Raw genomic sequence first — 22,494 nt, 5'->3', positions numbered from 1 at the left:
GACTGGCTTGTGGGAGAGCAGAAAGGTTTTTGGAGAACAGTAGACTACATTTCAAATGTGACTTGCATGTAAGCATTGGTGGTTCAGTGGTAGAATTCTTGCCTGCCACGCGGGAGACCCGGGTCCGATTCCCGGCCAATGCAGCAGTTGCCAGCTTTTAAAACGTTCTAAGTCATAGGCTATTTTTCTTACATTCTTATTTTGTCAGACCATTGGAAGGTCTTCTAGTATAAAACAGTTTTGTGAAATCTTCCCTCAGCCTGAACACTCTTAGCTGTTTTTGTGTCAATAAAAATGTTTGTGTTTTCAGTGCGAAACATTCCTGAAGTATGTTCATTAAAGTATTAATGCAGAACATTTCTTAAGCATAGTCAGGAAAGCAATATTAGGTCAGTGGAAGTTTTTTCTACTGGCTTGTGGGAGAGCAGAAAGGTTTTTGGAGAGCAGTATACTACATTTCAAATGTGACTTGCAAGTAAGCATTGGTGGTTCAGTGGTAGAATTCTAGCCTGCCACACGGGAGACCCGGGTCCGATTCCTGGCCAATGCACTGGTTGCCAGCTTTTAAAATGTTCAACATCATAGGCTATTTTTCTTACATTCTTATTTTGTCAGACCATTGGAAGGTCTTCTAGTATAAAACAGTTTTTTGAAATCTTCCCTCAGCCTGAACACTCTTAGCTGTTTTTGTGTCAATAAAAATGTTTGTGTTTTCAGTGCGAAACATTCCTGAAGTATGTTCTTTAAAGCATTAATGCAGAACATTTCTTAAGCATAGTCAGGAAAGCAATGTTAGGTCAGTGGAAGTTTTTTCGACTGGCTTGTGGGAGAGCAGAAACGTTTTTGGAGAGCAGTATACTACATTTCAAATGTGAATTCCATGTAAGCATTGGTGGTTCAGTGGTAGAATTCTCGCCTGCCACGCGGGAGACCCGGGTCTGATTCCCGGCCAATGCACTGGTTGGCAGCTTTTAAAATGTTCTACATCATAGGCTATTTTTCTTACATTCTTATTTTGTCAGACCATTGGAAGGTCTTCTAGTATAAATCAGTTTTTTGAAATCTTCCCTCAGCCTGAACACTCTTAGCTGTTTTTGTGTCAATAAAAATGTTTGTGTTTTCAGTGCGAAACATTCCTGAAGTATGTTCATGAAAGCATTAATGCAGAACATTTCTTAAGCATAGTCAGGAAAGCAATGTTAGGTCAGTGGTAGTTTTTTCGACTGGCTTGTGGGAGAGCAGAAAGGTTCTGCTCAGTAGACTACATTTAAAAGCGTCTTTCATGTAAGCATTGGTGGTTCAGTGGTAGAATTCTCGCCTGCCACGCGGGAGACCCGGGTCCGATTCCCGGCCAATGCAGCAGTTGCCAGCTTTTAAAATGTTCTACATCATAGGCTATTTTTCTTACATTCTTATTTTGTCAGACCGTTGGAAGGTCTTCTAATATAAAACAGTTTTGTGAAATCTTCCCTCAGCCTGAACACTATTAGCTTATTGTGTGTCAATAAAAAAAGTTTGTGTTTTCAGTGTGAAACATTCCTGAAGTATGTTCATTAAATCATTAATGCAGAACATTTCTTAAGCATAGTCAGGAAAGCAATGTTAGGTCAGTGGAAGTTTTTTCGACTGGCTTGTGGGAGAGCAGAAAGGTTTTTGGAGAGCAGTAGACTACATTTCAAATGTGACTTGCATGTAAGCGTTGGAGGTTCAGTGGTAGAATTCTTGCCTGCCACGCGGGAGACCCGGGTCCGATTCCCTGCCAATGCAGCAGTTGCCAGCTTTTAAAATGTTCTACATCATAGGCTATATTTCTTACATTCTTATTTTGTCAGACCATTGGAAGGTCTTCAATTATAAAAGAGTTTTGTGAAATCTTCCCTCAGCCTGAACACTCTTAGCTGTTTTTGTGTCAATAAAAATGTTTGTGTTTTCAGTGCGAAACATTCCTGAAGTATGTTCATTAAAGCATTAATGCAGAACATTTCTTAAGCATAGTCAAGAAAGCAATGTTAGGTCAGTGGAAGTTTTTTCGACTGGCTTGTGGGAGAGCAGAAAGGTTTTTGGAGAGCAGTATACTACATTTCAAATGTGACTTGCAAGTAAGCATTGGTGGCTCAGTGGTAGAATTCTAGCCTGCCACACGGGAGACCCGGGTCCGATTCCTGGCCAATGCACTGGTTGCCAGCTTTTAAAATGTTCAACATCATAGGCTATTTTTCTTACATTCTTATTTTGTCAGACCATTGGAAGGTCTTCTAGTATAAAACAGTTTTTTGAAATCTTCCCTCAGCCTGAACACTCTTAGCTGTTTTTGTGTCAATAAAAATGTTTGTGTTTTCAGTGCGAAACATTCCTGAAGTATGTTCTTTAAAGCATTAATGCAGAACATTTCTTAAGCATAGTCAGGAAAGCAATGTTAGGTCAGTGGAAGTTTTTTCGACTGGCTTGTGGGAGAGCAGAAAGGTTTTTGGAGAGCAGTATACTACATTTCAAATGTGAATTGCATGTAAGCATTGGTGGTTCAGTGGTAGAATTCTCGCCTGCCACGCGGGAGACCCGGGTCTGATTCCCGGCCAATGCACTGGTTGGCAGCTTTTAAAATGTTCTACATCATAGGCTATTTTTCTTACATTCTTATTTTGTCAGATCATTGGAAGGTCTTCTAGTATAAAACAGTTTTTTGAAATCTTCCCTCAGCCTGAACACTCTTAGCTGTTTTTGTGTCAATAAAAATGTTTGTGTTTTCAGTGCGAAACATTCCTGAAGTATGTTCATGAAAGCATTAATGCAGAACATTTCTTAAGCATAGTCAGGAAAGCAATGTTAGGTCAGTGGTAGTTTTTTCGACTGGCTTGTGGGAGAGCAGAAAGGTTCTGCTCAGTAGACTACATTTAAAAGAGTCTTTCATGTAAGCATTGGTGGTTCAGTGGTAGAATTCTAGCCTGCCACGCGGGAGACAGGGGTTCGATTCCCGGCCAATGCAGCAGTTGCCAGCTGAAAGCATTGGTGGTTTAGTGGTAGAATTCTCGCCTACCACGCGGGAGACCCAGGTCTGATTCCCGGCAAATGCAGCACTTGTCTGCTTTTAAAATGTTTTACATCATAGGCTATTTTTCTTACATTCTTATTTTGTCAGACCATTGGAAGGTCTTCTAGTATAAAACAATTTTGTGAAATCTTACCTCAGCCTGAACACTCTTAGCTGTTTTTGTGTCAATAAAAATGTTTGTGTTTTCAGTGTGAAACATTCCTGAAGTATGTTCATTAAAGCATTAATGCAGAACATTTCTTAAGCATAGTCAAGAAAGCAATGTTAGGTCAGTGGAAGTTTTTTCGACTGGCTTGTGGGAAACAGAAAGGTTTTCGGAGAGCAATAGACTACATTTAAAAGTGTCTTACACGTAAGCATTGGTGGTTCAGTGATAGAATTCTCGCCTGCCACGCGGGAGACCCGGGTCCGATTCCTGGCCAATGCACTGGTTGCCAGCTTTTAAAATGTTCTACATCATAGGCTATTTTTCTTACATTCTTATTTTGTCAGATCATTGCAAGGTCTTCTAGTATAAAACAGTTTTTTGAAATCTTCCCTCAACCTGAACACTCTTAGCTGTTTTTGTGTCAATAAAAATGTTTGTGTTTTCAGTGCGAAACATTCCTGAAGTATGTTCATTAAAGCATTAATGCAGAACATTTCTTAAGCATAGTCAGGAAAGCAATGTTAGGTCAGTGGTAGTTCTTTCGACTGGCTTGTGGGAGAGCAGAAAGGTTCTGCTCAGTAGACTACATATAAAAGAGTCTTTCATGTAAGCATTGGTGGTTCAGTGGTAGAATTCTCGCCTGCCACGCGGGAGACCCGGGTCCGATTCCCGGCCAATGCAGCAGTTGCCAGCTTTTAAAATGTTCTACATCATAGGCTATTTTTCTTACATTCTTATTTTGTCAGACCATTGGAAGGTCTTCTAGTATAAAACAGTTTTTTGAAATCTTCCCTCAGCCTGAACACTCTTAGCTGTTTTTGTGTCAATAAAAATGTTTGTGTTTTCAGTGCGAAACATTCCTGAAGTATGTTCATGAAAGCATTAATGCAGAACATTTCTTAAGCATAGTCAGGAAAGCAATGTTAGGTCAGTGGTAGTTTTTTCGACTGGCTTGTGGGAGAGCAGAAAGGTTCTGCTCAGTAGACTACATTTAAAAGAGTCTTTCATGTAAGCATTGGTGGTTCAGTGGTAGAATTTTCGCCTGCCACGCGGGAGACCTGGGTCTGATTCCCGGCCAATGCAGCAATTGCCAGCTTTTAAAATGTTCTACATCATAGGCTATTTTTCTTACATTCTTATTTTGTCAGACCGTTGGAAGGTCTTCTAATATAAAACAGTTTTGTGAAATCTTCCCTCAGCCTGAACACTATAATTTATTGTGTGTCAATAAAAAAAGTTTGTGTTTTCAGTGCGAAACATTCCTGAAGTATGTTCATTAAAGCATTAATGCAGAACATTTCTTAAGCATAGTCAGGAAAGCAATGTTAGGTCAGTGGAAGTTTTTTCGACTGGCTTGTGGGAGAGCAGAAAGGTTTTTGGAGAGCAGTAGACTACATTTGAAATGAGACTTGCATGTAAGCGTTGGTGGTTCAGTGGTAGAATTCTTGCCTGCCACGCGGGAGACCAGGGTCAGATTCCCAGCCAATGCAGCAGCTGTCAGCTTTTAAAATGTTCTACATCATAGGCTATTTTTCTTACATTCTTATTTTGTCAGACCATTGGAAGGTCTTCTAGTATAAAACAGTTTTGTGAAATCTTCCCTCAGCCTGAACACTCTTTGCTGTTTTTGTGTCAATAAAAATGTTTGTGTTTTCAGTGCGAAACATTCCTGAAGTATGTTCATGAAAGCATTAATGCAGAACATTTCTTAAGCATAGTCAGGAAAGCAATGTTAGGTCAGTGGTAGTTTTTTCGACTGGCTTGTGGGAGAGCAGAAAGGTATTTGGAGAGCAGTATACTACATTTCAAATGTGACTTGCATGTAAGCATTGGTGGTTCAGTAGTAGAATTCTCGCCTGCCACGCGGCAGACCCGGGTCCGATTCCCGGCCAATGCAGCAGTTGCCAGCTTTTAAAATGTTCTACATCATAGGCTATTTTTCTTACATTCTTATTTTGTCAGACCGTTGGAAGGTCTTCTAGTATAAAACAGTTTTTTGAAATCTTCCCTCAGCCTGAACACTCTTAGCTGTTTTTGTGTCAATAAAAATGTTTGTGTTTTCAGTGCGAAACATTCCTGAAGTATGTTCATTAAAGCATTAATGCAGAACATTTCTTAAGCATAGTCAGGAAAGCAATGTTAGGTCAGTGGAAGTTTTTTCGACTGGCTTGTGGGAGAGCAGAAAGGTTTTTGGAGAGCAGTAGACTACATTTGAAATGAGACTTGCATGTAAGTGTTGGTGGTTCAGTGGTAGAATTCTTGCCTGCCACGCGGGAGACCAGGGTCCGATTCCCAGCCAATGCAGCAGCTGCCAGCTTTTAAAATGTTTTACATCATAGGCTATTTTTCTTACATTCTTATTTTGTCAGACCATTGGAAGGTCTTCTAGTATAAAACAGTTTTGTGAAATCTTCCCTCAGCCTGAACACTCTTTGCTGTTTTTGTGTCAATAAAAATGTTTGTGTTTTCAGTGCGAAACATTCCTGAAGTATGTTCATTAAAGCATTAATGCATAACATTTCTTAAGCATAGTCAGGAAAGCAATGTGAGGTTAGTGGTAGTTTTTTCGACTGGCTTGTGGGAGAGCAGAAAGGTTCTGCTCAGTAGACTACATTTAAAAGATTCATTCATGTAAGCATTGGTGGTTCAGTGGTAGAATTCTCGCCTGCCACGCGGGAGACACGGGTTTTATTCCCGGCCAATGCAGCAGTTGCCAGCTTTTAAAATGTTCTACATCATAGGCTATTTTTCTTACATTCTTATTTTGTCAGACCGTTGGAAGGTCTTCTAATATAAAACAGTTTTGTGAAATCTTCCCTCAGCCTGAACACTATCAGCTTATTGAGTGTCAGGAAAAAAATGTTGTGTTTTCAGTGCGAAACATTCCTGAAGTATGTTCATTAAAGCATTAATGCAGAACATTTCTTAAGCATAGTCAGGAAAGCAATGTTAGGTCAGTGGAAGTTTTTTCGACTGGCTTGTGGGAGAGCAGAAAGGTATTTGGAGAGCAGTATACTACATTTCAAATGTGACTTGCATGTAAGCATTGGTGGTTCAGTAGTAGAATTCTCGCCTGCCACGCGGCAGACCCGGGTCCGATTCCCGGCCAATGCAGCAGTTGCCAGCTTTTAAAATGTTCTACATCATAGGCTATTTTTCTTACATTCTTATTTTGTCAGACCGTTGGAAGGTCTTCTAGTATAAAACAGTTTTTTGAAATCTTCCCTCAGCCTGAACACTCTTAGCTGTTTTTGTGTCAATAAAAATGTTTGTGTTTTCAGTGCGAAACATTCCTGAAGTATGTTCATTAAAGCATTAATGCAGAACATTTCTTAAACATAGTCAGGAAAGCAATATTAGGTCAGTGGAAGTTTTTTCGACTGGCTTGTGGGAGAGCAGAAAGGTTTTTGGAGAGCAGTATACTACATTTCAAATATGATTTGCATGTAAGCATTGGTGGTTCAGTGGTAGAATTCTGGCCTGCCACGCGGGAGACCCGGGTTCTATTCCTGGCCAATGCAGCAGTTGCCAGCTTTTAAAAAGTTCTAAATCATAGGCTATTTTTCTTACATTCTTATTTTGTCAGACCATTGGAAGGTCTTCTAGTATAAAACAGTTTTGTGAAATCTTCCCTCAGCCTGAACACTCTTAGCTGTTTTTGTGTCAATAAAAATGTTTGTGTTTTCAGTGCGAAATATTCCTGAAGTATGTTCATTAAAGCATTAATGCAGAACATTTCTTAAGCATAGTCAGGAAAGCAATGTTAGGTCAGTGGTAGTTTTTTCGACTGGCTTGTGGGAGAGCAGAAAGGTTCTGCTCAGTAGACTACATTTAAAAGATTCGTTCATGTAAGCATTGGTGGTTCAGTGGTAGAGTTCTTGCCTTCCATGCGGGAGACTTGGGTCGGATTCCCGGCCAATGCAGCAGTTGCTAGCTTTTAAAATGTTCTACATCATAGGCTATTTTTCTTACATTCTTATTTTGTCAGACCGTTGGAAGGTCTTCTAATATAAAACAGTTTTGTGAAATCTTCCCTCAGCCTGAACACTATTAGCTTATTGTGTGTTAATAAAAAAAGTTTGTGTTTTCAGTGCGAAACATTCCTGAAGTATGTTCATTAAAGCATTAATGCAGAACATTTCTTAAGCATAGTCAGGAAAGCAATGTTAGGTCAGTGGAAGTTTTTTCGACTGGCTTGTGGGAGAGCAGAAAGGTTTTTGGAGAGCAGTAGACTACATTTCAAATGTGACTTGCATGTAAGCGTTGGTGGTTCAGTGGTAGAATTCTTGCCTGCCACGCGGGAGACCAGGGTCCGATTCCCGGCCAATGCAGCAGGTGCCAGCTTTTAAAATGTTCTACATCATAGGCTATTTTTCTTACATTCTTATTTTGTCAGTCCATTGGAAGGTCTTCTAGTATAAAACAGTTTTGTGAAATCTTCCCTCAGCCTGAACACTCTTAGCTGTTTTTGTGTCAATAAAAATGTTTGTGTTTTCAGTGCGAAACATTCCTGAAGTATGTTCATGAAAGCATTAATGCAGAACATTTCTTAAGCATAGTCAGGAAAGCAATGTTAGGTCAGTGGTAGTTTTTTCGACTGTCTTGTGGGAGAACAGAAAGGTTCTGCTCAGTAGACTACATTTAAAAGAGTCTTTCATGTAAGCATTGGTGGTTCAGTGGTAGAACTCTCGCCTGCCACGCGGGAGACCTGGGTCTGATTCCCGGCCAATGCAGCAGTTGCCAGCTTTTAAAATGTTCTACATCATAGGCTATTTTTCTTACATTCTTATTTTGTCAGACCGTTGGAAGGTCTTCTAATATAAAACAGTTTTGTGAAATCTTCCCTCAGCCTGAACACTATTAGCTTATTGTGTGTCAATAAAAAAAGTTTGTGTTTTCAGTGCGAAACATTCCTGAAGTATGTTCATTAAAGCATTAATGCATAACATTTCTTAAGCATAGTCAGGAAAGCAATGTTAGGTCAGTGGAAGTTTTTTCGACTGGCTTGTGGGAGAGCAGAAAGGTTTTTGGAGAGCAGTATACTACATTTCAAATGTGACTTGCATGTAAGCATTGGTGGTTCAGTGGTAGAATTCTCGCCTGACAGGCGGCAGACCCGGGTCCGATTCCCGGCCAATGCAGCAGTTGCCAGCTTTAAAAATGTTCTACATCATAGGCTATTTTTCTTACATTCTTATTTTGTCAGACCATTGGAAGGTCTTCTAGTATAAAACAGTTTTGTGAAATCTTCCCTCAGCCTGAACACTCTTAGCTGTTTTTGTGTCAATAAAAATGTTTGTGTTTTCAGTGCAAAACATTCCTGAAGTATGTTCATTAAAGCATTAATGCAGAACATTTCTTAAGCATAGTCAGGAAAGCAATGTTAGGTCAGTGGTAGTTTTTTCGACTGGCTTGTGGGAGAGCAGAAAGGTTCTGCTCAGTAGACTACATTTAAAAGAGCCTTTCATGTAAGCATTGGTGGTTCAGTGGTAGAATTCTCGCCTGCCATGCAAGAGACCGGGGTCCGATTCCCGGCCAATGCAGCAGTTGCCAGCTTTTAAAATGTTCTACATCATAGGCTATTTTTCTTACATTCTTATTTTGTCAGACCATTGGAAGGTCTTCTAGTATAAAACAGTTTTGTGAAATCTTCCCTCAGCCTGAACACTCTTAGCTGTTTTTGTGTCAATAAAAATGTTTGTGTTTTCAGTGCGAAACATTCCTGAAGTATGTTCATTAAAGCATTAATGTAGAATATTTCTTAAGCATAGTCAGGAAAGCAATGTTAGGTCAGTGGAAGTTTTTTCGACTGGCTTGTGGGAGAGCAGAAAGGTTTTTGGAGAGCAGTAGACTACATTTCAAATGTGACTTGCATGTAAGCGTTGGTGGTTCAGTGGTAGAATTCTTGCCTGCCACGCGGGAGACCAAGGTCCGATTCCCAGCCAATGCAGCAGTTGCCTGCTTTTAAAATGTTCTACATCATAGGCTATTTTTCTTACATTCTTATTTTGTCAGACCATTGGAAGGTCTTCTAGTATAAAACAGTTTTGTGAAATCTTCCCTCAGCCTGAACACTCCTTGCTGTTTTTGTGTCAATAAAAATGTTTGTGTTTTCAGTGCGAAACATTCCTGAAGTATGTTCATTAAAGCATTAATGCATAACATTTCTTAAGCATAGTCAGGAAATCAATGTTAGGTCAGTGGTAGTTTTTTCGACTGGCTTGTGGGAGAGCAGAAAGGTTCTGCTCAGTAGACTACATTTAAAAGAGTCTTTCATGTAAGCATTGGTGGTTCAGTGGTAGAATTCTCGCCTGCCACGCGGGAGACCCGGGTCCGATTCCCGGCCAATGCAGCAGTTGCCAGCTTTTAAAATGTTCTACATCATAGGCTATTTTTCTTACATTCTTATTTTGTCAGACCATTGGAAGGTCTTCTAGTATAAAACAGTTTTGTGAAATCTTCCCTCAGCCTGAACACTCTTAGCTGTTTTTGTGTCAATAAAAATGTTTGTGTTTTCAGTGCGAAACATTCCTGAAGTATGTTCATTAAAGCATAAATGCATAACATTTCTTAAGCATAGTCAGGAAAGCAATGTTAGGTCAGTGGTAGTTTTTTCGACTGTCTTGTGGGAGAGCAGAAAGGTTCTGCTCAGAAGACTACATTTAAAAGAGTCTTTCATGTAAGCATTGGTGGTTCAGTGGTAGAATTCTCGCCTGCCACGCGGGAGACCCGGGTCCGATTCCCTGCCAATGCAGCAGTTGCCAGCTTTTAAAATGTTCTACATCATAGGCTATTTTTATTACATTCTTATTTTGTCAGACCGTTGGAAGGTCTTCTAATATAAAACAGTTTTGTGAAATCTTCCCTCAGCCTGAACACTATTAGCTTTTTGAGTGTCAAGAAAAAAATGTTGTGTTTTCAGTGCGAAACATTCCTGAAGTACGTTCATTAAAGTATTAATGCAGAACATTTCTTAAGCATAGTCAGGAAAGCAATATTAGGTCAGTGGAAGTTTTTTCGACTGGCTTGTGGGAGAGCAGAAAGGTTTTTGGAGAGCAGTATACTACATTTCAAATTTGACTTACAAGTAAGCATTGGTGGTTCAGTGGTAGAATTCTAGCCTGCCACGCGGGAGACCCGGGTCCGATTCCTGGCCAATGCACTGGTTGCCAGCTTTTAAAATGTTCTACATCATAGGCTATTTTTCTTACATTCTTATTTTGTCAGACCATTGGAAGGTCTTCTAGTATAAAACAGTTTTTTGAAATCTTCCCTCAGCCTGAACACTCTTAGCTGTTTTTGTGTCAATAAAAATGTTTGTGTTTTCAGTGCGAAACATTCCTGAAGTATGTTCATTAAAGCATTAATGCAGAACATTTCTTAAGCATAGTCAGGAAAGCAATATTAGGTCAGTGGAAGTTTTTTCGACTGGCTTGTGGGAGAGCAGAAAGGTTTTTGGAGAGCAGTATACTACATTTCAAATTTGATTTGCCTGTAAGCATTGGTGGTTCAGTGGTAGAATTCTTGCTTGCCACGCGGGAGACCCGGGTTCTATTCCTGGCCAATGCAGCAGTTGCCAGCTTTTAAAAAGTTCTAAATCATAGGCTATTTTTCTTACATTCTTATTTTGTCAGACCATTGGAAGGTCTTCTAGTATAAAACAGTTTTTTGAAATCTTGCCTCAGCCTGAACACTCTTAGCTGTTTTTGTGTCAATAAAAATGTTTGTGTTTTCAGTGCGAAACATTCCTGAAGTATGTTCATTAAAGCATTAATGCAGAACATTTCTTAAGCATAGTCAGGAAAGCAATGTTAGGTCAGTGGTAGTTTTTTCGACTGGCTTGTGGGAGAGCAGAAAGGTTCTGCTCAGTAGACTACATTTAAAAGATTCGTTCATGTAAGCATTGGTGGTTCAGTGGTAGAGTTCTTGCCTTCCATGAGGGAGACCTGGGTCGGATTCCCGGCCAATGCAGCAGTTGCTAGCTTTTAAAATGTTCTACATCATAGGCTATTTTTCTTACATTCTTATTTTGTCAGACCGTTGGAAGGTCTTCTAATATAAAACAGTTTTGTGAAATCTTCCCTCAGCCTGAACACTATTAGCTTATTGTGTGTCAATAAAAAAAGTTTGTGTTTTCAGTGCGAAACATTCCTGAAGTATGTTCATTAAAGCATTAATGCAGAACATTTCTTAAGCATAGTCAGGAAAGCAATGTTAGGTCAGTGGTAGTTTTTTCGACTGGCTTGTGGGAGAGCAGAAAGGTTCTGCTCAGTAGACTACATTTAAAAGAGTCTTTCATGTAAGCATTGGTGGTTTAGTGGTAGAATTCTCGCCTGCCACGCGGGAGACCCAGGTCCGATTCCCGGCCAAAGCAGCAGTTGCCAGCTTTTAAAATGTTCTACATCATAGGCTATTTTTCTTACATTCTTATTTTGTCAGACCATTGGAAGGTCTTCTAGTATGAAACAGTTTTGTGAAATCTTCCCTCAGCCTGAACACTCTTAGCTGTTTTTGTGTCAATAAAAATGTTTGTGTTTTCAGTGCGAAACATTCCTGAAGTATGTTCATTAAAGCATAAATGCATAACATTTCTTAAGCATAGTCAGGAAAGCAATGTTAGGTCAGTGGTAGTTTTTTCGACTGTCTTGTGGGAGAGCAGAAAGGTTCTGCTCAGTAGACTACATTTAAAAGAGTCTTTCATGTAAGCATTGGTGGTTCAGTGGTAGAATTCTCGCCTGCCACGCGGGAGACCCGGGTCCGATTCCCTGCCAATGCAGCAGTTGCCAGCTTTTAAAATGTTCTACATCATAGGCTATTTTTCTTACATTCTTATTTTGTCAGACCGTTGGAAGGTCTTCTAATATAAAACAGTTTTGTGAAATCTTCCCTCAGCCTGAACACTATTAGCTTATTGAGTGTCAAGAAAAAAATGTTGTGTTTTCAGTGCGAAACATTCCTGAAGTACGTTCATTAAAGTATTAATGCAGAACATTTCTTAAGCATAGTCAGGAAAGCAATATTAGGTCAGTGGAAGTTTTTTCGACTGGCTTGTGGGAGAGCAGAAAGGTTTTTGGAGAGCAGTATACTACATTTCAAATTTGACTTGCAAGTAAGCATTGGTGGTTCAGTGGTAGAATTCTAGCCTGCCACGCGGGAGACCTGGGTCCGATTCCTGGCCAATGCACTGGTTGCCAGCTTTTAAAATGTTCTACATCATAGGCTATTTTTCTTACATTCTTATTTTGTCAGACCATTGGAAGGTCTTCTAGTATAAAACAGTTTTTTGAAATCTTCCCTCAGCCTGAACACTCTTAGCTGTTTTTGTGTCAATAAAAATGTTTGTGTTTTCAGTGCGAAACATTCCTGAAGTATGTTCATTAAAGCATTAATGCAGAACATTTCTTAAGCATAGTCAGGAAAGCAATATTAGGTCAGTGGAAGTTTTTTCGACTGGCTTGTGGGAGAGCAGAAAGGTTTTTGGAGAGCAGTATACTACATTTCAAATTTGACTTGCAAGTAAGCATTGGTGGCTCAGTGGTAGAATTCTAGCCTGCCACGCGGGAGACCCGGGTCCGATTCCTGGCCAATGCACTGGTTGCCAGCTTTTAAAATGTTCTACATCATAGGCTATTTTTCTTACATTCTTATTTTGTCAGACCATTGGAAGGTCTTCTAGTATAAAACAGTTTTGTGAAATCTTCCCTCAGCCTGAACACTCTTTGCTGTTTTTGTGTCAATAAAAATGTTTGTGTTTTCAGTGCGAAACATTCCTGAAGTATGTTCATTAAAGCATTAATGCATAACATTTCTTAAGCATAGTCAGGAAAGCAATGTTAGGTCAGTGGTAGTTTTTTCGACTGGCTTGTGGGAGAGCAGAAAGGTTCTGCTCAGTAGACTACATTTAAAAGAGTCTTTCATGTAAGCATTGGTGGTTCAGTGGTAGAATTCTCGCCTGCCACGCGGGCGACCCGGGTCCGATTCCCGGCCAATGCAGCAGTTGCCAGCTTTCAAAATGTTCTACATCATAGGCCATTTTTCTTACATTCTTATTTTGTCAGACCATTGGAAGGTCTTCTAGTATAAAACAGTTTTGTGAAATCTTCCCTCAGCCTGAACACTCTTAGCTGTTTTTGTGTCAATAAAAATGTTTGTGTTTTCAGTGCGACACATTCCTGAAGTATGTTCATTAAAGCATTAATGCAGAACATTTCTTAAGCATAGTCAGGAAAGCAATATTAGGTCAGTGGAAGTTTTTTCGACTGGCTTGTGGGAGAGCAGAAAGGTTTTTGGAGAGCAGTATACTACATTTCAAATGTGACTTGCATGTAAGCATTGGTGGTTCAGTGGTAGAGTTCTGGCCTGCAACGCGGGAGACCCGGGTTTTATTCCCGGCCAATGCAGTAGTTGCGAGCTTTTAAAATGTTCTACATCATAGGCTATTTTTCTTACATTCTTATTTTGTCAGACCATTGGAAGGTCATCTAGTATAAAACAGTTTTGTGAAATCTTCCCTCAGCCTGAACACTCTTTGCTGTTTTTGTGTCAATAAAAATGTTTGTGTTTTCAGTGCGAAACATTCCTGAAGTATGTTCATTAAAGCATAAATGCATAACATTTCTTAAGCATAGTCAGGAAAGCAATGTTAGGTCAGTGGTAGTTTTTTCGACTGTCTTGTGGGAGAGCAGAAAGGTTCTGCTCAGTAGACTACATTTAAAAAAGTCTTTCATGTAAGCATTGGTGGTTCAGTGGTAGAATTCTCGCCTGCCACGCGGGAGACCCGGGTCCGATTCCTGGCCAATGCAGCAGTTGCCAGCTTTTAAAATGTTCTACATCATAGGCTATTTTTCTTACATTCTTATTTTGTCAGACCGTTGGAAGGTCTTCTAATATAAAACAGTTTTGTGAAATCTTCCCTCAGCCTGAACACTATTAGCTTATTGAGTGTCAGGAAAAAAATGTTGTGTTTTCAGTGCGAAACATTCCTGAAGTATGTTCATGAGAGCATTAATGCAGAACATTTCTTAAGCATAGTCAGGAAAGCAATGTTAGGTCAGTGGTAGTTTTTTCGACTGGCTTGTGGGAGAGCAGAAAGGTTCTGCTCAGTAGACTACATTTCAAATGTGGCTTGCATGTAAGCGTTGGTGGTTCAGTGGTAGAATTCTCGCCTGCCACTCGGGAGACCCGGGTCCGATTCCCGGCCAATGCAGCAGTTGTCAGCTTTTAAAATGTTCTACATCATAGGCTATTTTTCTTACATTCTTATTTTGTCAGACCGTTGGAAGGTCTTCTAGTATAAAACAGTTTTGTGAAATCTTCCCTCAGCCTGAACACTATTAGCTTATTGAGTGGCAGGAAAAAAATGTTGTGTTTTCAGTGCGAAACATTCCTGAAGTATGTTCATTAAAGCATTAATGCAGAACATTTCTTAAGCATAGTCAGGAAAGCAATGTTAGGTCAGTGGAAGTTTTTTCGACTGGCTTGTGGGAGAGCAGAAAGGTATTTGGAGAGCAGTATTCTACATTTCAAATGTGACTTGCATGTAAGCATTGGTGGTTCAGTGGTAGAATTCTCGCCTGCCACGCGGCAGACCTGGGTCCGATTCCCGGCCAATGCAGCAGTTGCCAGCTTTAAAAATGTTCTACATCACAGGCTATTTTTCTTACATTCTTATTTTGTCAGACCATTGGAAGGTCTTCTAGTATAAAACAGTTTTGTGAAATCTTCCCTCAGCCTGAACACTCTTAGCTGTTTTTGTGTCAATAAAAATGTTTGTGTTTTCAGGGCAAAACATTCCTGAAGTATGTTCATTAAAGCATTAATGCAGAACATTTCTTAAGCATAGTCAGGAAAGCAATGTTAGGTCAGTGGAAGTTTTTTCGACTGGCTTGTGGGAGAGCAGAAAGGTTCTGCTCAGTAGACTACATTTAAAAGAGTCTTTCATGTAAGCATTGGTGGTTCAGTGGTAGAATTCTCGCCTGCCACGCGGGAGACCCGGGTCCGATTCCCGGCCAATGCACTGGTTGCCAGCTTTTAAAATGTTCTACATCATAGGCTATTTTTCTTACATTCTTATTTTGTCAGACCGTTGGAAGGTCTTCTAATATAAAACAGTTTTGTGAAATCTTCCCTCAGCCTGAATACTATTAGCTTATTGAGTGTCAGGAAAAAAATGTTGTGTTTTCAGTGCGAAACATTCCTGAAGTATGTTCATTAAAGCATTAATGCAGAACATTTCTTAAGCATAGTAAGGAAAGCAATGTTAGGTCAGTGGAAGTTTTTTCGACTGGCTTGTGGGAGAGCAGAAACGTTTTTGGAGAGCAGTATACTACATTTCAAATGGGAAATGCATGTAAGCATTGGTGGTTCAGTGGTAGAATTCTCGCCTGCCACGCGGGAGACCCGGGTCCGATTCCCGGCCAATGCACTGGTTGCCAGCTTTTAAAATGTTCTACATCACAGGCTATTTTTCTTACATTCTTATTTTGTCAGACCATTGGAAGGTCTTCTAGTATAAAACAGTTTTTTGAAATCTTCCCTCAGCCTGAACACTCTTAGCTGTTTTTGTGTCAATAAAAATGTTTGTGTTTTCAGTGCGAAACATTCCTGAAGTATGTTCATGAAAGCATTAATGCAGAACATTTCTTAAGCATAGTCAGGAAAGCAATGTTAGGTCAGTGGTAGTTTTTTCGACTGGCTTGTGGGAGAGCAGAAAGGTTCTGCTCAGTAGACTACATTTAAAAGAGTCTTTCATGTAAGCATTGGTGGTTCAGTGGTAGAATTCTCGCCTGCCACGCGGGAGACCCGGGTCCGGTTTCCTGCCAATGCAGCAGTTGCCAGCTTTTAAAATGTTCTACATCATAGGCTATTTTTCTTACATTCTTATTTTGTCAGACCGTTGGAAGGTCTTCTAATATAAAACAGTTTTGTGAAATCTTCCCTCAGCCTGAACACTATTAGCTTATTGAGTGTCAGGAAAAAAATGTTGTGTTTTCAGTGCGAAACATTCCTGAAGTACGTTCATTAAAGTATTAATACAGAACATTTCTTAAGCATAGTCAGGAAAGCAATATTAGGTCAGTGGAAGTTTTTTCGACTGGCTTGTGGGAGAGCAGAAAGGTTTTTGGAGAGCAGTATACTACATTTCAAATTTGACTTGCAAGTAAGCATTGGTGGTTCAGTGGTAGAATTCTAGCCTGCCACGCGGGAGACCCGGGTCCGATTCCTGGCCAATGCACTGGTTGCCAGCTTTTAAAATGTTCTACATCATAGGCTATTTTTCTTACATTCTTATTTTGTCAGACCATTGGAAGGTCTTCTAGTATAAAACAGTTTTTTGAAATTTTCCCTCAGCCTGAACACTCTTAGCTGTTTTTGTGTCAATAAAAATGTTTGTGTTTTCAGTGCGAAACATTCCTGAAGTATGTTCATTAAAGCATTAATGCAGAACATTTCTTAAGCATAGTCAGGAAAGCAATATTAGGTCAGTGGAAGTTTTTTCGACTGGCTTGTGGGAGAGCAGAAAGGTTTTTGGAGAGCAGTATACTACATTTCAAATGTGATTTGCATGTAAGCATTGGTGGTTCAGTGGTAGAATTCTGGCCTGCCACGCGGGAGACCCAGGTTCTATTCCTGGCCAATGCAGCAGTTGCCAGCTTTTAAAAAGTTCTAAATCATAGGCTATTTTTCTTACATTCTTATTTTGTCAGACCATTGGAAGGTCTTCTAGTATAAAACAGTTTTGTGAAATCTTCCCTCAGCCTGAACACTCTTAGCTGTTTTTGTGTCAATAAAAATGTTTGTGTTTTCAGTGCGAAACATTCCTGAAGTATGTTCATTAAAGCATTAATGCAGAACATTTCTTAAGCATAGTCAGGAAAGCAATGTTAGGTCAGTGGTAGTTTTTTCGACTGGCTTGTGGGAGAGCAGAAAGGTTCTGCTCAGTAGACTACATTTAAAAGATTCGTTCATGTAAGCATTGGTGGTTCAGTGGTAGAATTCTCGCCTGCCACGCGGGCGACCTGGGTCTGATTCCCGGCCAATGCAGCAGTTGCCAGCTTTTAAAATGTTCTACATCATAGGCTATTTTTCTTACATTCTTATTTTGTCAGACCATTGGAAGGTCTTCTAGTATAAAACAGTTTTGTGAAATCTTCCCTCAGCCTGAACACTCTTAGCTGTTTTTGTGTCAATAAAAATGTTTGTGTTTTCAGTGCGAAACATTCCTGAAGTATGTTCATTAAAGCATAAATGCATAACATTTCTTAAGCATAGTCAGGAAAGCAATGTTAGGTCAGTGGTAGTTTTTTCGACTGGCTTGTGGGAGAGCAGAAAGGTTCTGCTCAGTAGACTACATTTAAAAGAGTCTTTCATGTAAGCATTGGTGGTTCAGTGGTAGAATTCTCGCCTGCCACGCGGGAGACCCGGGTCCGATTCCCTGCCAATGCAGCAGTTGCAAGCTTTTAAAATGTTCTACATCATAGGCTATTTTTCTTACATTCTTATTTTGTCAGACCGTTGGAAGGTCTTCTAATATAAAACAGTTTTGTGAAATCTTCCCTCAGCCTGAACACTATTAGCTTATTGAGTGTCAGGAAAAAAATGTTGTGTTTTCAGTGCGAAACATTCCTGAAGTACGTTCATTAAAGTATTAATGCAGAACATTTCTTAAGCATAGTCAGGAAAGCAATATTAGGTCAGTGGAAGTTTTTTCGACTGGCTTGTGGGAGAGCAGAAAGGTTTTTGGAGAGCAGTATACTACATTTCAAATTTGACTTGCAAGTAAGCATTGGTGGTTCAGTGGTAGAATTCTAGCCTGCCACGCGGGAGACCCGGGTCCGATTCCTGGCCAATGCACTGGTTGCCAGCTTTTAAAATGTTCTACATCATAGGCTATTTTTCTTACATTCTTATTTTGTCAGACCATTGGAAGGTCTTCTAGTATAAAACAGTTTTTTGAAATCTTCCCTCAGCCTGAACACTCTTAGCTGTTTTTGTGTCAATAAAAATGTTTGTGTTTTCAGTGCGAAACATTCCTGAAGTATGTTCATTAAAGCATTAATGCAGAACATTTCTTAAGCATAGTCAGGAAAGCAATATAAGGTCAGTGGAAGTTTTTTCGACTGGCTTGTGGGAGAGCAGAAAGGTTTTTGGAGAGCAGTATACTACATTTCAAATGTGATTTGCATGTAAGCATTGGTGGTTCAGTGGTAGAATTCTGGCCTGCCACGCGGGAGACCCGGGTTCTATTCCTGGCCAATGCAGCAGTTGCCAGCTTTTAAAAAGTTCTAAATCATAGGCTATTTTTCTTACATTCTTATTTTGTCAGACCATTGGAAGGTCTTCTAGTATAAAACTGTTTTGTGAAATCTTCCCTCAGCCTGAACACTCTTAGCTGTTTTTGTGTCAATAAAAATGTTTGTGTTTTCAGTGCGAAACATTCCTGAAGTATGTTCATTAAAGCATTAATGCAGAACATTTCTTAAGCATAGTCAGGAAAGCAATGTTAGGTCAGTGGTAGTTTTTTCGACTGGCTTGTGGGAGAGCAGAAAGGTTCTGCTCAGTAGACTACATTTAAAAGATTCGTTCATGTAAGCATTGGTGGTTCAGTGGTAGAGTTCTTGCCTTCCATGAGGGAGACCTGGGTCGGATTCCCGGCCAATGCAGCAGTTGCTAGCTTTTAAAATGTTCTACATCATAGGCTATTTTTCTTACATTCTTATTTTGTCAGACCGTTGGAAGGTCTTCTAATATAAAACAGTTTTGTGAAATCTTCCCTCAGCCTGAACACTATTAGCTTATTGTGTGTCAATAAAAAAAGTTTGTGTTTTCAGTGCGAAACATTCCTGAAGTATGTTCATTAAAGCATTAATGCAGAACATTTCTTAAGCATAGTCAGGAAAGCAATGTTAGGTCAGTGGTAGTTTTTTCGACTGGCTTGTGGGAGAGCAGAAAGGTTCTGCTCAGTAGACTACATTTAAAAGAGTCTTTCATGTAAGCATTGGTGGTTTAGTGGTAGAATTCTCGCCTGCCACGCGGGAGACCCAGGTCCGATTCCCGGCCAAAGCAGCAGTTGCCAGCTTTTAAAATGTTCTACATCATAGGCTATTTTTCTTACATTCTTATTTTGTCAGACCATTGGAAGGTCTTCTAGTATGAAACAGTTTTGTGAAATCTTCCCTCAGCCTGAACACTCTTAGCTGTTTTTGTGTCAATAAAAATGTTTGTGTTTTCAGTGCGAAACATTCCTGAAGTATGTTCATTAAAGCATAAATGCATAACATTTCTTAAGCATAGTCAGGAAAGCAATGTTAGGTCAGTGGTAGTTTTTTCGACTGTCTTGTGGGAGAGCAGAAAGGTTCTGCTCAGTAGACTACATTTAAAAGAGTCTTTCATGTAAGCATTGGTGGTTCAGTGGTAGAATTCTCGCCTGCCACGCGGGAGACCCGGGTCCGATTCCCTGCCAATGCAGCAGTTGCCAGCTTTTAAAATGTTCTACATCATAGGCTATTTTTCTTACATTCTTATTTTGTCAGACCGTTGGAAGGTCTTCTAATATAAAACAGTTTTGTGAAATCTTCCCTCAGCCTGAACACTATTAGCTTATTGAGTGTCAAGAAAAAAATGTTGTGTTTTCAGTGCGAAACATTCCTGAAGTACGTTCATTAAAGTATTAATGCAGAACATTTCTTAAGCATAGTCAGGAAAGCAATATTAGGTCAGTGGAAGTTTTTTCGACTGGCTTGTGGGAGAGCAGAAAGGTTTTTGGAGAGCAGTATACTACATTTCAAATTTGACTTGCAAGTAAGCATTGGTGGTTCAGTGGTAGAATTCTAGCCTGCCACGCGGGAGACCTGGGTCCGATTCCTGGCCAATGCACTGGTTGCCAGCTTTTAAAATGTTCTACATCATAGGCTATTTTTCTTACATTCTTATTTTGTCAGACCATTGGAAGGTCTTCTAGTATAAAACAGTTTTTTGAAATCTTCCCTCAGCCTGAACACTCTTAGCTGTTTTTGTGTCAATAAAAATGTTTGTGTTTTCAGTGCGAAACATTCCTGAAGTATGTTCATTAAAGCATTAATGCAGAACATTTCTTAAGCATAGTCAGGAAAGCAATATTAGGTCAGTGGAAGTTTTTTCGACTGGCTTGTGGGAGAGCAGAAAGGTTTTTGGAGAGCAGTATACTACATTTCAAATTTGACTTGCAAGTAAGCATTGGTGGCTCAGTGGTAGAATTCTAGCCTGCCACGCGGGAGACCCGGGTCCGATTCCTGGCCAATGCACTGGTTGCCAGCTTTTAAAATGTTCTACATCATAGGCTATTTTTCTTACATTCTTATTTTGTCAGACCATTGGAAGGTCTTCTAGTATAAAACAGTTTTGTGAAATCTTCCCTCAGCCTGAACACTCTTTGCTGTTTTTGTGTCAATAAAAATGTTTGTGTTTTCAGTGCGAAACATTCCTGAAGTATGTTCATTAAAGCATTAATGCATAACATTTCTTAAGCATAGTCAGGAAAGCAATGTTAGGTCAGTGGTAGTTTTTTCGACTGGCTTGTGGGAGAGCAGAAAGGTTCTGCTCAGTAGACTACATTTAAAAGAGTCTTTCATGTAAGCATTGGTGGCTCAGTGGTAGAATTCTCGCCTGCCACGCGGGCGACCCGGGTCCGATTCCCGGCCAATGCAGCAGTTGCCAGCTTTCAAAATGTTCTACATCATAGGCCATTTTTCTTACATTCTTATTTTGTCAGACCATTGGAAGGTCTTCTAGTATAAAACAGTTTTGTGAAATCTTCCCTCAGCCTGAACACTCTTAGCTGTTTTTGTGTCAATAAAAATGTTTGTGTTTTCAGTGCGACACATTCCTGAAGTATGTTCATTAAAGCATTAATGCAGAACATTTCTTAAGCATAGTCAGGAAAGCAATATTAGGTCAGTGGAAGTTTTTTCGACTGGCTTGTGGGAGAGCAGAAAGGTTTTTGGAGAGCAGTATACTACATTTCAAATGTGACTTGCATGTAAGCATTGGTGGTTCAGTGGTAGAGTTCTGGCCTGCAACGCGGGAGACCCGGGTTTTATTCCCGGCCAATGCAGTAGTTGCGAGCTTTTAAAATGTTCTACATCATAGGCTATTTTTCTTACATTCTTATTTTGTCAGACCATTGGAAGGTCATCTAGTATAAAACAGTTTTGTGAAATCTTCCCTCAGCCTGAACACTCTTTGCTGTTTTTGTGTCAATAAAAATGTTTGTGTTTTCAGTGCGAAACATTCCTGAAGTATGTTCATTAAAGCATAAATGCATAACATTTCTTAAGCATAGTCAGGAAAGCAATGTTAGGTCAGTGGTAGTTTTTTCGACTGTCTTGTGGGAGAGCAGAAAGGTTCTGCTCAGTAGACTACATTTAAAAAAGTCTTTCATGTAAGCATTGGTGGTTCAGTGGTAGAATTCTCGCCTGCCACGCGGGAGACCCGGGTCCGATTCCTGGCCAATGCAGCAGTTGCCAGCTTTTAAAATGTTCTACATCATAGGCTATTTTTCTTACATTCTTATTTTGTCAGACCGTTGGAAGGTCTTCTAATATAAAACAGTTTTGTGAAATCTTCCCTCAGCCTGAACACTATTAGCTTATTGAGTGTCAGGAAAAAAATGTTGTGTTTTCAGTGCGAAACATTCCTGAAGTATGTTCATGAGAGCATTAATGCAGAACATTTCTTAAGCATAGTCAGGAAAGCAATGTTAGGTCAGTGGTAGTTTTTTCGACTGGCTTGTGGGAGAGCAGAAAGGTTCTGCTCAGTAGACTACATTTCAAATGTGGCTTGCATGTAAGCATTGGTGGTTCAGTGGTAGAATTCTCGCCTGCCACTCGGGAGACCCGGGTCCGATTCCCGGCCAATGCAGCAGTTGTCAGCTTTTAAAATGTTCTACATCATAGGCTATTTTTCTTACATTCTTATTTTGTCAGACCGTTGGAAGGTCTTCTAGTATAAAACAGTTTTGTGAAATCTTCCCTCAGCCTGAACACTATTAGCTTATTGAGTGGCAGGAAAAAAATGTTGTGTTTTCAGTGCGAAACATTCCTGAAGTATGTTCATTAAAGCATTAATGCAGAACATTTCTTAAGCATAGTCAGGAAAGCAATGTTAGGTCAGTGGAAGTTTTTTCGACTGGCTTGTGGGAGAGCAGAAAGGTATTTGGAGAGCAGTATTCTACATTTCAAATGTGACTTGCATGTAAGCATTGGTGGTTCAGTGGTAGAATTCTCGCCTGCCACGCGGCAGACCTGGGTCCGATTCCCGG

At 39.9% G+C, this 22,494-nt stretch overlaps 6 non-coding genes across 6 annotated transcripts; all 6 read left to right on the top strand.

The window, feature by feature from the left end:
- Nucleotides 1-1,288: 1,288 nt before the first annotated feature.
- trnag-gcc (transfer RNA glycine (anticodon GCC)) lies at nucleotides 1,289-1,359 on the top strand. The gene has a single exon. It is a non-coding gene; the product is annotated as a tRNA-Gly (tRNA).
- A 2,448-nt stretch (nucleotides 1,360-3,807) lies between these two features.
- trnag-gcc (transfer RNA glycine (anticodon GCC)) lies at nucleotides 3,808-3,878 on the top strand. The gene has a single exon. It is a non-coding gene; the product is annotated as a tRNA-Gly (tRNA).
- A 4,389-nt stretch (nucleotides 3,879-8,267) lies between these two features.
- Nucleotides 8,268-8,338, top strand: trnav-gac (transfer RNA valine (anticodon GAC)). The gene has a single exon. It is a non-coding gene; the product is annotated as a tRNA-Val (tRNA).
- A 1,140-nt stretch (nucleotides 8,339-9,478) lies between these two features.
- On the top strand, nucleotides 9,479-9,549 carry trnag-gcc (transfer RNA glycine (anticodon GCC)). Its single transcript has one exon. It is a non-coding gene; the product is annotated as a tRNA-Gly (tRNA).
- A 5,593-nt stretch (nucleotides 9,550-15,142) lies between these two features.
- trnag-gcc (transfer RNA glycine (anticodon GCC)) lies at nucleotides 15,143-15,213 on the top strand. The gene has a single exon. It is a non-coding gene; the product is annotated as a tRNA-Gly (tRNA).
- A 337-nt stretch (nucleotides 15,214-15,550) lies between these two features.
- Nucleotides 15,551-15,621, top strand: trnag-gcc (transfer RNA glycine (anticodon GCC)). Its single transcript has one exon. It is a non-coding gene; the product is annotated as a tRNA-Gly (tRNA).
- The last annotated feature ends 6,873 nt before the right edge of the window (nucleotides 15,622-22,494 follow it).

Source organism: Salminus brasiliensis, chromosome 3, assembly GCF_030463535.1.
Source record: "Salminus brasiliensis chromosome 3, fSalBra1.hap2, whole genome shotgun sequence".
In the NCBI taxonomy this organism is placed as follows: domain Eukaryota; kingdom Metazoa; phylum Chordata; class Actinopteri; order Characiformes; family Bryconidae; genus Salminus; species Salminus brasiliensis.
Note: the sequence above shows the minus strand (reverse complement) of the source record. Positions and strands in the feature narration are given on the sequence as shown.